Genomic DNA, 14,035 nt, shown 5'->3' with positions numbered 1-14,035 from the left:
ACATAAAGCATTCTTTTCACAAGCCACTGATGACCCACAAGTGTAGGGGTCAATTGTAGCCCTTTTCGATAAGTAAGAGTGTCGAACCCAATGAGGAGCAGAAAGAAATGACAAGTGGTTTTCAGCAAGGTAATGTCTACAAGTGCTAAAATTGTAAGAAGCGGAGTAGTTTGGTAGCAAGATAATTTGTAACGAGCAAGTAACAATAATAGTAACAAAAGTGCAGCAAGGTAAATTGTTTGAGGCAAAGGACATGCCAAAACTGTTTCTTATGATAAGCAAAGTGTTCTTGAGGGTACACGGGAATTTCATCTAGTCACTTTGTGTGCTATCAAATGTCACAATGTAAATGGGTGATTATAAAGATGCTCTACAGGTGTCTCCAAAGGTGTTTGTTGTGTTAGCATAGATCGAGATTAGGAGTTGTCACTCCGTGTTTCGGAGAGGTATCTCTGGGCCCTCTCGATAATGCTCATCCCTATAAGCCTTGCAAGCATTGTGACTAATGAGTTAGTTGCGGGATGAATTATTATGTAACGAGTAAAGAGACTTGCCGGTAATGATATTGAACTAGGTATAATGATACCGACGATCGAATCTCGGGCAAGTAACATACCGATGACAAAGGGAACAAAGTATGTTGTTATGCGGTTTAACCGATAAAGATCTGCATAGAATATAGAAGGAGCCAATATGATAATCCAGTTTTCTCTATTGGTTATTGACCGGAGATGTGTCTCGGTCATGTCTACATAGTTCTCAAACCTGTAGGGTCCGCACACTTAACGTTCGATGAGGATATGTATTATGAGTTATGTGTTTTTGATGACCGAAGTTTGTTTGGAGTCCCGGATGAGATCACAGACGTGATGAGGAGTCTCGAAATGGTCGAGACATAAAGATTGATATATTGGACCATGTTATTCGGACATCGGAAGAGTTCCAGGAAGTTTCGGGTAAAACTGAAGTGCCGGAGGGGTTACCGGAACCCCCCCGGGGGAACTAATGGGCCACCATGGGCCTTAGTAGAGAGAGAGGAGGGAAGCCAGGGCATGCCCCCCCCTTGGAGTCTGAATAGGACAAGGGAAGGGGAGGCGGCGCCCCCCTTTCCTACTCCCTCTCCCTCTCCTTCCTTCCTCCTCTCTCCCTTGAAGTGGAATCCTACTAGGAGTAGGAAGTCCTAGTAGGACTCCTCCTCTTGGGGGGCGCCCCTAGGGGCCGGCCAGCCTCCCCCTTACTCATTTATATACGGGGGCAGGGGGCACCCTAGGACACACAAGTTTCTCTTAACCGTGTGCAGTGCCCCCCTCCACAGTTACACACCTCGATCATACCATCGTAGTGCTTAGGCGAAGCCCTATGCCGGTAGCATCATCATCTCCGTCGCCACGCTGTCGTGCTGACAGAACTCACCCTTGACCTCAACTGGATCAAGAGCACGAGGGACGTCATCGAGCTGAATGTGTGCTGAACACGGAGGTGCCGTACGTTTGGTACTTGATCGGTTGGATCGCGAAGAAGTTTAACTACATCAACCACATTATTGAAACGAATCCGCTTTCGGTCTACGAGGGTACGTGGACACACTCTCCTCTCTCGTTGCTATACATCACATAGATAGATCTTGTGTGATCGTAGGAATTTTTTTGAAATTACCGCGTTCCCCAACACGGTTGTAGTGGCGAGGGTGGCCGAATGGGTACTTCTGTCCCCTCTGCATGAGGAGCCTAGAGTCTTGGCCAAACCTCATGTGGACATGCCCCTTTTCCAAGCTCATATAGCAGCAGGCATCATCACACTACAAAAAATACACTTCTATGATGATACATGTTTGTCATAGTAGGTCGCGTTTTTTGTCATGCATGTACATCAATGACGATTTTATGACAGAATCAAGATAGTCATACATGTGCTATCGTAGAAGTGTTCCATGACATTACCAAACTTATCATCACGAAAGTGTCCACTTCCATGACGATAAATCACGCGTCACAGAAGTGCTTTCGTCAAGGGTGACCGACACGTGGCATCCACCGTAACGGAACGCCGTTAAGCTATCGGGTCTGGTTTTGGATCCGATAAACCGTTATCAGCCCGAACCAATGGGGATTTTCCACGTGTAAAATCATCATTGGCTGGAGGAAACACGTGTCGGCTCATGTTAGGACAGATATCATCCACTCATTGGACCGAAGGTGCCTATGATACGTCGACATGTGGCACGTCCCAACAGAGGCCCAATCCTGTGAAAAGGCCAGCCCGTTTGACTTGGTCAAAAGGTGGTGGGCCAGCCCACGGAAAGCCTATTAACGGCATGTTCACATATAGCCCATTTACAGCCCGCTAACCCAGGGCCCGTTATGACCTATCCGAATTAGGCCCAGTAGCGTCATCTGGGCCGTCCAATATGATTCTAGCCCGTTTTAACTATCGGCCCATGTACGGCCCATGATGTCTTTCGGCCCACATGAGGCCATTTGTAACTCTTGGCCCATTAACGGCCCGTGGTGAAACTGGCCCATAATGAACAATGTATCACTTTATACCCATTAACGGCCCATTATTCCATTGGGCCGTTTGCAGCTCATGTTATCTTTCGGCCTTCTTAGGGCCCATTTATTCTTGGGCTCATTTCCAGCATTCGGTTACTTATGGCCCGTTACTGTCATTTTCTGCTTGTGGGCCAAATTCAGCCAGTGGTTACAGTCGGCCCGTCTGTGGCCCATTAATACGTTGGGTTGTTTTCATGTAAAAAAACACGTTGGGCTGTTTTCATAGAGTTATCAAATATGGCCTATTAACGGCCCGTTATGGTCCACGAATAGTATGACCCATGATTGGCGAAATGATTATACGCCCCATAGAAGGCCCATGGATCCTACGACCCGTAGAAGGCCAATGGACCCTACGGCCCATAGAAGGCCCATGGATCGTACGGCCCGTAGAAAGTCCATGGATCCTACAGCCTATAGAAGGCCCATGGATCCTATGGCCTGTAGAAGGCCCATGGACCCTACAGTCCGTAAAGAAGACCAATGGATCCTACAGCCCATAGAAGGCCCATGGATCATAAGGCCCGCAGGAGGCCCATGGTTACAACAGTCCGTGTGTTGCCATGATTATTGTGGCCTAATTACCAAAAATAGGTTATTGTGGCCACTAGAAAAACACGAAAAAAGAACTGTAGTGACTACAAGCAAACAACTAAACAAGACAATAAGGAAATAAATAAGCAAGCAACTAACGCTAGCCTATTACCGCTATTACACATATTACATCCACTGGGCATCAAAGTTCTCCACTAGTGCAAATATAGGGAACAAAGCAGCATATTACATACACTGGCCGTCAAAATTGGCCACCAGTGCGAATAAACGTGGCAACAAAACAAGAGCATAACTGAAACAACTTCAGAAGAGCTCAAGAAACGTTATCCTGGGTATCCACCATGCTGGCAATAAGCTTCGCAAGCTTATTAGCTTTGTCCAGTTTGGTGCTAAAATCCTCCAACGCTTGTTGTTGCACCAGAAAGTATGCATCTAAATGCTCCATGTACTTTTGTAGTCCTTCCGCTTCTTGTCGCAGCACAACTGATCGATGTCTTTCAGCTTGTAGTTGAGACTCAAGAAACCGAGCTAATTCAGACAGTGAGTTTGAATAGGTTCTGCAAGTGGTAGTGGCCAGTAACTCGAACACTAAACCAAGATAGGACTTTGGGGTTGTCTCACTGTCTTCAAGATAGTCTTCCTTAGCTGTTTTATCAGCTTTGTTGGAGACCAACAAGGATGTCTCACTATCCTGAACCTAATCTGCATTACTTCCTTTACCATTGCTTAATAAGGCACTCTTCCCCAATATTCTGTCACGATTCTAAAAGAAGAAACAAGCAGACACATAACAGGTTTAGCATGTACTAGTATATGAAACTCATTTCGGTGTACCAGTTCATTAGTAAGGTGGACAAGATTAAACTACCAAGTCTTCTATTGCCAAGTACTAGTACATAATAAAAGCATCAAACAAACATATATCTATGTCCTATGGTCACTGCATTGTCTTGCCAAATCAGAATAGAGACACGGTTCAAATCATATCAGTTCAACACAAACTAGCAGTGAAAGAATACAAAGCGTGGGAAACTACACGGCACAACAAGATTTCAGATGGGTACCACGGGTCTACATGTACAACAACACTATTTGCTCTGTTGTGATGCTAGTAATGTGCATGATATGAGAAGTCAACTATATACACAATCGAAATTGAAATCAACAGAGCTATTGATAAGAGAAAACCTGTTAGAGAAACATGCATGAACATACCTGCTGTGCCATTGGAGTTTCGATTGGATCCTTCAATTTGAAAATAAGTTTGTATGAGTAAATACAGTGATACAAGAGCAAAGTAGTATGCACGATAGCAATGGAATCTTAAATTAGAATAGTTGTTCTTCAGATTTAGGCGCTTGTTGTACATGAACAGAGTACAGTAAGACGCAAGAATATAGTACTTAAAAATAGAAAATGAGCTCATAGACCTTACCACATTCTTGGTTCAGGATCAGTACAGAACAAGGCGTTCCCAGTCATCGTCCAGTAAATGTGTCTCAGGAGAACGTAAGAGAATTTGATGAGTTTCTTTGCCGGTGAAGTTCGTTTTCTTCAGGTAATTCCGATACTGCCACCAAGCATTCTTGAAGATAGCAGAGGTATTAGCACAGGTTACCTCATCCTGAGTTTCCAAATCGGTCCTTCTCTATACAGAAAAATGGGAAAATTTGCTGTATTATAACCATCATGGAGGTAGGATGTATGGGACAAAGCAAAGTAATTGCCATGAATAACATTACTTACACATAACTCCTGGCAAAACACCTACAACTCGCATTTTTCTTCATCTTTAGTATAATATTTCCAAGAATGGAAGATACACACATAGGATTTAGCAACATCAAATGTGATAGATGCTAAACTATGACTGGCTGGTTGTGCTTCCTCCACAGAAATAGGCGTACTAACTGGTGGAGTTGGGGTTCGCCGTGGTAGTACTGGCCCTTTGGGCACTGGAGCTGCCTTACAAACTGCTCTTGTTTGGGAGCTCTATGGTGGAGATGGTGCTGTGTCAACAGGAACTGGGTTACTATCTGCTGGGGTTGGGGTTAGATTGGGTGAAGCTGGTTCTCTGGCCATCACATTAGGGGTACAATCTGCAAGAGTTTGGGTTATGTGTGGTAGGGCTGGTTCTCGTTCATGTACAACCAGGGTGCTATCTCCACCAAGAGGTAGCACTGTTTTATTTGAAGACCGTGTTTTTACTCCGCTAGATACTGGCATCACCGGCTCCAATTCAAATGGATGATAAACAGGAAACATAGTTGAATGCACAGACATTGTATGAGAGACAGATGCAATAGATAGTGTGGAAAAAAGAGGGCATGAAATAGTTGACATGTATATTGGTTAACTAAAACGGATAGCATGACATAATTTCACATATATGATGTCTATCTAAACTGGATAGCATAGCATAACATAATTCAAAGATATGATGAATAACTAAACAAGATCGCATGACATAATTCACCTACATGTTATCTAAGTAATCAGGATCGCATGATTTAATTCACATATGTGATTTATATGCTAAACAGAGGGCATTCGATATGATATGAGCAGTATAACCGTGCCAAGTAAGAGCATACACCTCGGTGGGGGAATAGGACTGGTCATCTGTCTTTGAATCCATCTCTAAGGAGCTATCGGGACCCAATAAGAGATCTGCTTCGACACGCAGCACTGTCTGCTCTAAAGGCCTTGTTTTCGCTCCAGATTTTTCCATATCCCACTGTCGGTGTCCAAACCAGCGAATCTCGGGTAGGGGGTCCCGAACTGTGCGTCTAAGGCTAATGGTAACAGGAGGCGGGGGACACAATGTTTATCCAGGTTCGGGCCCTCTCTATGGAGGTAATACCCTACTTCCTGCTTGATTGATCTTGATGAATGTGAGTATTACAAGAGTTGATCTACCACGAGATCTTAATGGCTAAAACCCTAGGAGTCTAGCCTATATGATTATGATTGCCCCTACGAACTAAACCCTCCGGTTTATATGGACACCGGAGGGGACTAGGGTTACACAAAGTCGGTTACAGAGAAAGGAATCTACATATCCGAATCACCAAGCTCGCCATCCACTCAAAGGAGAGTCCCATCCGGACACGGGAAGAAGTCTTCTGTCTTGTATCTTCATAGCCCAACAGTCCGGCCCATGTTAATAGACCGGACGCCTGAGGACCCCTTAATCCAGGACTCCCTCAGTAGCCGCCGAACCAGGCTTCAATGACGAGGTGTCCGGCGTGCAGATTGTCTTCGGCATTGCAAGGCGGGTTCCTCCTCCGATTACTCCAAATGATCTAACTTAAAGAGCGGTATCCAGCTTCCTTCCCCATTTAATGTCGCGCCCATCGGCTTCCGCACCTTCGTGACTTCAGCTTCCACGTGTCGATCAAATACGAGAGGTCGGGGTATTTTTGCACATACCACCCTAACCATGTATGAAAGTTGTATATTTAAAGAGATGGGGATCTTCAGATCCATTCCGCACCAAGCGTAGAATCCTTAGAGCTTGCCAGGAGAAACCATTCCAACATGGCTAGCACTCCCAGCTCTTCCTCCTATCCCCACGGCCCCAAAAAAGGCAATTGGGAAAAGTGTTCTGTGTCCCACAGTCAGCTAGTGAAGCTGCAGACACAGGGATTTCTTCCCCCCGCAGATCTGGTCCCCGTTCGAGCTGGATTGGATTCCTTCGATGGTGGGGCTCACGCGGAGAATTTCCCCAATCCATCCAGTGGGGAACGAGTATGGTTCATTCCCTACTTGTTGAGAGGTGTCAGATTTCCAATACATCCTTTCCTCCGAGGGCTTCTGGAGTATTATGGCCTCCAACTACACAATTTCACTCCTGCATCCATCCTCCACATTGCGGGTTACGTTGCTCTTTGTGAGCTATTCCTGGGTTGCGAGGACCATTTTAAATTATGGAAGAAACTATTCTGCCTTATCCCTCGTAATCAAGAGGAATCAATATTTCAAGTGGGCGGCGCCGAGGTATGGCGCATCGCCGGGACCGAATACCTGTCTGGCATGCCGAAGAAGGCATCCGAAGAGTGGCCTTCCGAATGGTTCTATATTGAAGACGTCTCCCTTCCCGACCCAATCCGAATGGGTCTTCCCGAATTTTCAAGTGCTCTGTTAAAGAAACGCCACAACTGGCGCCCTCGGAGCCTCGGGGAGGAAGATAGCACGGAAGTCCGTCAATTGATCAGCAAGATAAAGACGGTCGCCCGGTCCGGATTGTCAATAGTCGAGGTTATGGCGACCTCCATAGTATGGGGGGTCCAGCCACTCCAATACAGAGGGCATCCCATGTGGCACTATGACGGAGAAGATGACGCCACCCGCTGCGGTTAGAAGGCTCCAGATACCCCCGCCGCTTTGGCCAAAATACTGGCCGGACTATACAAAGGGGAGAAAGGGGAGTTCATCCGCATTAACCAACGATATGGATTTTCCATGTACAACCGTCCCAGCTGGGTGAGTTCCAATCCCACTACTCCACTCAATTTACTCCCTGAGTCACTTTCCATGAACATTAATCCGTCCATTTGTAACAGGAATGGTGGAAGATCACCAAGGAGCTCCACAGCCAGAGGACCACAACCGGGACCTTGACCCCGGATTCAAAGAGGATCCAGATATATTTGTGGAGCTCGAGGATGGAGTGTTTTACCAGGCGAGCCATGACGGCACGGAAGTGGCCATCACCGCTGACTATCCCGGCCTTCTCCTTGCCTCACATGTAAGTAATCAGGAGACGTCTCCTTCGAAAGAACTTCCTCATTCTGCCTCACCCACCACACTATCTCGTGCTCCAAAGGGGAGGCGATCGGCACGCCATGCTGCACCTGAGGCGACTCACAAGAGAGCAGCGCCTACGCTGGGCAGGCCTTCAAAGAGGAAGGCAAATAAAAGCACGGTTGAGCCTTCATAAAAGAGGTATGGTTTTTTGTCAGGACCCCGATCCTAAATCACACTGATCTAGCATGTAACACATCATATCACTTTGCGGCCTCACGCACGGTATTCCCACGGGTGCCACCTTACCTGGCCCGGGACCGTTTGCGCCTTTTGGCTCACGTATATGATTGTGCCGCTAGCATCCATATGACAAAGAACCCGGGCTGACATGGCTAGTTGTGAACCCAAAGTGGCACTAACTTACAGGGATAGGCATACATGACCCAGCAACGAACGTGTCGGTCATCAGCGAGTGAATCCGAGCTGTAGCAACTGGGCTAGCAGGACTCCGGTCAACCGGGCTGTACCAGGCTAACAGGACTCCGGTAGACACCGCGTGACATTTCCCCGAAGGGACAGACACAGGAACGAAGAAGGACACATGCCGGCCAGCCTAAGTGTTCCGGAGCAGTAGCAAGCTACCAAGGCTCGGTGGAAGCACTAGGAGACATTTCCCGGTAAGAGAGGCTACCAAGGATAAACAACTAGATAGTCAAATCCCACACATACCAAGCATTTCAATATCATACACACAATATGCTCGATATGTGCAAATACAACATGGCATCACAACATGACTCTACATCTCAAGTATTTTATTCAATAGGCTCCGAGCAGCGAGATATTACAAACATGGGCTCTCGACCCAGCATTCAGAGCATACAAGTCAAAGCACAAACGGAAGCTTAACATGTCTGGGTACAGACATCTACAAATGAAAAAAGCTGAGAAGCCTGACTATCTACTAGATCCTGCCGAGGGCACAAGATCGTAGCTGAGGTAACAAGCTAAACGTCGAAGTCCACACGAAACTACTAGCGAGACTGAAATCTCTCTGCAAAAACGTAAAATAGGCAAACGTGAGTGCAAATGTACCCAGCAAGACTTACATCAGAACTAACTACATATGCATCATTATCAACAAAGGGGGTGGTGGAGTTTAACTGCAGCAAGCCAGCTTTGACTCGGTGGCTAACCTGAACTACGACTGCAAGTAACTCTTTTGAGGTGGCGCACACGAGTCCACATATTCACCATATCAATACACCACTATGGATCCGCTCCCGTCTCCCTACGAGAATGCCATCCATAGCACTCACGCTTATCTTGCGTATTTTAGAGTATCCACTTCAAGTTATCTATGAACTGTACAGGCAACCCAGAAGTCCTTTACCGCGGACACGGCTATTCGAATAGATCATATTAACCCTACAGGGGTGTACTTCTTCACACACGCTCTTACCACTTACCGTCGTTTACACGACATGTACTCGGCAACCTTCAAGCGGAAGCCCAACGAGGGTGTCGGCCACGACCTGACTAATCACACAAGTCTCTCGTCCAGGTTTATCGCCTATTCGGGTTCCATCCGCAAGGAGATCCGGCCGGGGTGTCGCTCACGGCCCCAAACGATGTGTGCAGGGTTCCCAAGCCCACCATCCGGGTGCTACTTGGTACACCGGGCCACTGTGCCTAGTCTGTCCCAAGCCCACCTATACCGGGTGCCACTTGGTAGACTACTAACACTACCTACAAACACCAGAAACTAGTTGCAACTCCTGGACAGAGATCGAGTTGATTAATAAGTCGAGAGGGGCACTTAAGCATTCCAATGCGTGGTAGTAACTGGTCATGGATCACAAACACAGAACTCAGTTCCTGAGGACGGCTGCAATGAGACAACCCACCATGTACTCCTACATGGCCTCTCACCGCTACCTTTACCAAATCGTCTTCACACACTTAGCTCTCAACAGTAGGACATGTTCACACACCTCTGATTCATCCCCGATGAATTAGACCTGACTCAACTCTAAGCAGTAGCAGGCATGACAAACAAGCATGAATGAGTAGGCACAACAGGGCTCAAACAACTCCTACTCATGCTAGTGGGTTTCATCTATTTACTGTGGCAATGACAGGTCATGCAAAGGATAAAGGGGTTCAGCTACCGCAGCAAGTAACAGATGAATCGTTGTTGTCCTAATGCAGTAAAAGAGAGCAGGAGCGAGAGAGTGGGATTTTATCGGAATGAACAAGGGGGTTTTGCTTGCCTAGCACTTCTGAAGATAGTATAGTTCTTCATCGGTGTCATCGAACTAATCGTCGAACATTGTCTACTGAGAGGGGACAATCAGCGGCAAACGAGAGGGAACACAATCAATGCAATGCACAATATGATGCATGATCATGACATGGCAAAATAAGTTTGTTTGGCCAATGCAACTTAGAACAGATTGGTTTGCGTTCATTTGAATCAAGGATTCAAATGCAAACCCAAAATAAGAGGTCATATTAGTGCATTAACTTGTTTCACCTAAACAGCAAGGTTAAAGTGTTCTAACATGCATGAAACCAATGCAGATGGAAAGATTGAATTTTTTTGATCATTTTTCATATATTATTTATTTCATTTGGAGTTATGGTTGATTTTATATGATTTTTAGAAGTTTTGGATATTTTCTGAAATAAATAAATCATTTCCGATTTATTTAAAACTCCAGAAAACATTTACTGCGTCAGCATGATGTATTAGTGATGTCAGCAGGTCAACGGGTGGCCCAGGTCAAACCTGACCAGTGGGTCCCGCGTGTCAGTGTCATTAGTCTAACTAATTAAATTAGTACTAACACTAGATTAATTAGCAGTGCTTGGACCCACCTGTCATTGACCCGGGGGGTCAAACTGGGCCCCACCCGTGGTCAAACAGGGTCAGCAGGGTCAAACTCGCCGGCGACTCGACGCCGGCGAGGCCCGAGACGGCGGCGCGGCTCGGAAAACGCCCATAGGGCACGGAGAAGGCCGTTCTTGGGCTCGTTGGAGAGCTCTCGCTGGCGTGCGTCGAGTGGTGGTGGCGGCCGGACCTATGGTGGCCGGTGCCGACGACGGCGAGCTCCAAGGTGGCGGCCGGAGTTCGGCCCAGAGCGGCACGGTTCGGTCTTCAAGGGGGCGACGACTACAGCAAGAAATCGAGGCGGGGAAGAGAGGGATTGGGTGCGGAAGCTCACAGCGGTCACGTAGACAAGCTCAGCGGGCTCGGGGACGTCCTGTGTGCGGCGAATCGACGACGGTGATCACCGGACAGGGACGAGGAAGATGGCGACGATGGTGGCTCCACAGGGCCTCCGCGTTAGCTTTCTTCGATGGAGAGGCGTGGTGCGAGGTGGCAGAGTTGCTGGACTGATCGGGGAGGCAAGGCATCGACGGTGGGCGCGGCAGCAACGAGCAGCGGCGACGGTGGCGCTCGGGTGGCTGTGCGCGAGAGAAACAGAGGAGGGGGGGGGAAGCACGGGAGAGAGTGAGAGCGGTCCAGGGGGGTGCGTGGCGCTCCATGGCGTCATCTAGGAGCACCGGGGAGGAGCCAGGCAGGCAGGGAGGGAGGAGGTGGCCTGGGCGTGGGCGTGCGGGCGTCGGGCACGCGCTCGTCCTTCTGTCCGACGAGGAAGACGACAGGAGGAGCTGCGGTGGTGGGCTGGGCCGGCCAGCTGCGGTGCTGGGCCGCACAGGTAGGTGGGCTGCTCAGGTGAGGCCAGGTAAGCTCTCCCTCTCTTCTGTTTTCGAATTTATTTTTGTTTTCTAATTATTTGCCTCTATTTTGAGCTTAGGAAAAATACCAAGGCATTTCCTAAAATCCTGAAAATATTCTTGGACACTTGCTGAATTATTTCAGTGGCCCAAAAATAGTTCCAACATTATTTGAACATTTAAATTATTTATAGAATTTAAATGCCCAAAGTCAAATACAATAAGATTTAATTCAAAAATCCAGAATGGCCTAGAAATATGTGCATCATTTTTGGCAGAGGTTTTCACCTTTAACAAAAATCATGAACTTTTCTAAGGAGCATTTTGGGTTTATTGAAAATATTTTTAGTTGAACCTAGTTGAATTCATTAGGTGCTAGGGTTTGAACATCCCCAATTCAAATTCTAAGAAATTTAAACATGATGCAAGCAAGATGCAAACACTAGGCAGCACCAGAAGCTAGGGATGTGACATTTTTTAAATATGCTCCTTGGCTGTCACATTGAAGTGTGACACTATCCATTGTGTCTTATCAGGAAAAGCCTTCACCAGACTATGTCCAGGGATCCTGCCGGTCATGCCTCTACCAGCCAGATTCCAGATCCTGTCTCAAGGACCGAGGCTGACGCGGGAGTGACACCGGATTGTTCTTCTACAGAGGATTCAGATGATGTATCCATCACAAACTCTGAAGTGGAAAGCGCCATGAATCAACGGAGCCGGCGGGCCGCTCTTCGTGATCCCGATTTTTCAGAAGAATCATTCAATGCCTTCAGCTCGGGTGATGCATACATACGAGCTGCTCGAGATGGGCTTACCAGAGCCACAAACCAGTATTTGAAGGATATGTGGGTAAGTACACATTTGTACAAATCGGATAATCATATACCAGTAGCCCCCGAGACTTGAAACAGTTGGTACAACTGATTTAAGGATCATTGTATGACCAGGTGCTCACAAAGAAGAAGAACCTGTTATCTCAAGAGCTGAAAAAGTGTCGGACCCAGCTAGCTGCTGCTACCGCCGAACAGGAGAAATCCAAGAAGGCAGCATCTGGTAATGTTCCCCTCTATCGAGAAAACATAATCATATACTAGGATTGTTAATACAGGTGCACATCTTATGGCAGAGTCGTCAGATCATCCGGGAGAGGCACCGGAAGTCGCACAAGTGGGTGGTCCAGAAGCCAAAAGGCAACTCCCCGCAGGCGAACGTATACTGACACTGGTCAGGGAGGAGAAAAACAAACTCCAGGATTCCAACACCCAGCTGGGCGTAGAACTAAAAGATGTTCGGTCCCAGTTGGCTGACTCCGTGAAGGAAAATAAGAAGCTTCGAGGTGGCATATTTAGTATGTGTTCAAACTAACCTTCGCGTAGTTCGACGAGGAAAGGAACTAACAGAGTTATGTCTGTAGGTATGCTGACCGGCCGTCCCGAAGAGGAGATGTCCGGATCTTCGAGCGATCTGCTACAAGAGCTGTCGCAAATGCACGAGAGAGCTGGCAGGCGATGCAAAGTATTGCCAAGGCCTTATCTGGCCATCTGACTCCCCTCCAGGAAGTATGGAAGAGCTTGTACAAATATTCAAGGGAGCACGGGGGTGCTTCCGATTATGGAAGATATCGGCCTACCGGGAAGGTGCGCGAGAGGACTCGGCCATGGTGAAAACACGGTATACCAAGCTCGATCCGAATCACATGGCCCGGGTCAGACCTTTAGGGTCAGATGGAAAAGAAATTCACGTTAGCTTGGTATATGACCAGGTACAAGTAGCCGCCAAGTATTCCCAATAGGATTGTAAGCTAGATAGCCTATTAGATGGCATAGAGGAAGAAGTTTTTGACTCCAAGTGACTATGTACTTCAATTGAAAATTTTGTCCCTAGCCGGATTGTAAAATGATTGTCATGGCGGACCTTTTCGCTTCGACCTCTGGACCCGAAGGTGCGGAGTGTTTCTGAATACCCGCTCGATAATATAGACCAGGGTATGCGTGGAAACCAGGTGTAGGGGTCCTAGTTTCCTGAATAGACAAGTATCTGGCTAGCTATGTTATATTACATTTTGATCGTAAGAAACATCTTCTAGAGAGAATAGTTCCGTTAAGGGTTCCTTTCCCTGGGTCAGCATGCGTTAACGTGCATGTATGAACTGTTATTGAGAAATCATAGCATACGTGACATCTGGGGTTCATAGTGTAACGAGTAGAAAACATCTTTAGTCCACCGAACAGAGAGCTTTAAGGCTAAAAAAGAAAAGGTGAAAAGAGAGGAAAATAAATAATGGAAACAAAAGGGAGAAAGGAGACGAACGAAGAGTCCGGCGCTAGGCATAGAATCTTCGGAGTCTGGCCGCGTTCCATGGGTTCGGCTCTAGGCGATTGTCTGATGCATCACGTAGGTGGTACGCTCCTCCGGCAAGGACTTCGTCAATG

The sequence above is a fragment of the Triticum aestivum genome, chromosome 4B (genome assembly GCF_018294505.1).
Source record: "Triticum aestivum cultivar Chinese Spring chromosome 4B, IWGSC CS RefSeq v2.1, whole genome shotgun sequence".
NCBI classification, from domain to species: domain Eukaryota; kingdom Viridiplantae; phylum Streptophyta; class Magnoliopsida; order Poales; family Poaceae; genus Triticum; species Triticum aestivum.
Note: the sequence above shows the minus strand (reverse complement) of the source record.